The sequence below is a fragment of the Chrysochloris asiatica genome, unplaced genomic scaffold (assembly GCF_000296735.1).
Source record: "Chrysochloris asiatica unplaced genomic scaffold, ChrAsi1.0 scaffold00089, whole genome shotgun sequence".
NCBI lineage: Eukaryota > Metazoa > Chordata > Mammalia > Afrosoricida > Chrysochloridae > Chrysochloris > Chrysochloris asiatica.
Window position 1 is genome coordinate 1,978,488 of NW_006408607.1, and position 2,218 is coordinate 1,980,705.

The 2,218-nt window shown below is 35.9% G+C and overlaps 1 pseudogene; it reads left to right on the forward strand.

Moving 5' to 3' along the window:
* LOC102827906 overlaps positions 1–720 on the forward strand; it is a 12,100-nt pseudogene extending 11,380 nt beyond the window's left edge.
* Positions 721–2,218: the final 1,498 nt, after the last annotated feature.

Here is a 2,218-nt window from a genome sequence, read left to right on the forward strand (position 1 = left end):
GAGTCAGAACCTACTAGACGGTACTTAATAACAATTAAAACTCAAACAAACAAAATGCACAGAAATCATTTGGACACACAAAAAATTATCTTAAGAATTCCATTCTCCAATTTTGAAATGTTAGTGTAGAGAGAACATGAATACTTTTGTGATCCAAACACATTTGAATTCAACACTTGACTGTAGAACTGACAAGATATTTTATTTTTGACAGCTTATGTGACCTAATATAAAATGGAAAAAATACTGCCTACATAATGGAGTTCTATATATGAAGTCAATAGTATAAAATGCATATGATATGCATCACAGTGTTTTACATATATGAGACTTCTAATCATCACTTATTTCCCTCATGCCACTTCTCTAGTCACTGTATGCAAGGAACAAAAGAAATCACAGTGTGAATTGAATATTATACACAAAACAATCTCAACCTGTAGAGACATTAAACATGCAAGCACAAATAAAATGCATTGGTAAGTATAACAAAAACAATGTAAAAGGTAATATGAGACTTGGAAAAAATTTATTTCTAATGCCCCTAAAAGGAACTCTGAAAATGATTTCCCAAAGAAACATATGTCTGGTGACAATTCAGTTAATGATAATAACATTGAGTATGATGACGATGAAAAGAAAGTTGATGATGATGATGATGAAAATGATGATGAAGATAGTTTACATTTATTGCATATTTACTATGCTCTAGGAACTTAATTTGCATATCTCCTTTGATCCTAATTTGCATATATCCTTTAATACTCATGACACTATAGTGAGGTAAGAATATTATCTTCGTATTCTAGAAAAATAAAAATGTTATATAAATACTCGTTAGCTCATGCATCTCAGTCAAGTATTCCAGACTTTTCTGCAAATATAGCCTCCCAATTTCAGCCTGGAAATGATCATTCAAATGACATATTTTATATAAAATTATTATATGATTGTCATTTTTAAGTGCCATCAAATCAATTCTGGTTCATAAAAAAACGCTTTGGAGTTTCAAGGCTGTAAGTTTATGTGAGCGTCCTTTTTCTCCAGTGAAGCAGGTGGTGAACTTAAATTGCTAACCTTGTGGTTTGTAGGCCATTGCTTTTCATACAGAGCCACAATGTTCCCTCTAGCAGCTTTGTTGTTGTTAAGAGTTACGGAGTCGGTTCTGATCCATAGTGACCTTGTATAGGATTTCCGAGGAGCTGCTTGTGAGCTTGAACCGCTGACCTTTAGGTTCAACCCGACTTTGCAGTCCATTGCATTAATCTACAGTGCCACACAAGGACTCCTCGAACAGCTTAGCAGCAGGGAAATAAAAGGCGGAAAAGAGCTGAGAGCAAGCACACAGACAAAATAAATGATAACTGGCAGTGAGGGATTAGAATCTGTCTGATCAAGTGAATGCCAAGGATAAGAAACTTTGGTACCTTTGAATTCTTTGTGGCATACAGACAAACACACTCCACAAAAGCTAAGGCTTGAACTCCTCTGCAGCAGCCAAGGAGTAAACTGATTTACAGTCATCACTGGGACCTGAGAACCCATGATAACCAATTGGAGTATCACTGAGAATCAATATTTTGCAAAAGGTTCCATTTTATATAGACAAATATATATTGTCAAACTAGTCCATATCTTAGAAATTTATACAGAAAGAATGGGCAAATAATGAAAATTTGGTGTTTAAAGCTAAAAGCCAGCAACCATCCAGAAAATCTATGCATCTCACAGAACTTCATACTAGTTAGGCACTATTAGGTTAATGGCACAGATGTAAATAACCTAACACTGACTTGCTGAGTACTTCTTTCAACTAGGGACTATATCCTACATTGTTGTTATTCTTAGGCATCATGGAACCAGTATCGACTTAGAGCAACCCTATGCACAACAGAACAGAATGAAACACTGCCTGGTCCTGGGCCAACCTCACAATTCTTGCCACACTTGAGCCCAATGATGCTACCACACTGACAATCCCACTGGGATTTTTCCTCCTTTTCTTCAACCCTCCATTTTACCAAACATGATATCCTTCTATAGTGACTGGTCCCTCCTGACAATACGTTCGAAGTATGAGAGGCAAAGTCTGGCCATCCTTGCCTACAAGGAACACTCTATCTATACTTCTTTCAACACAGATCTCTTTGTTCTTTCAATATTATCCTCCAACACCATAATTCAAATGCATCAATTATTCTGCGAACTTCCTTATTCA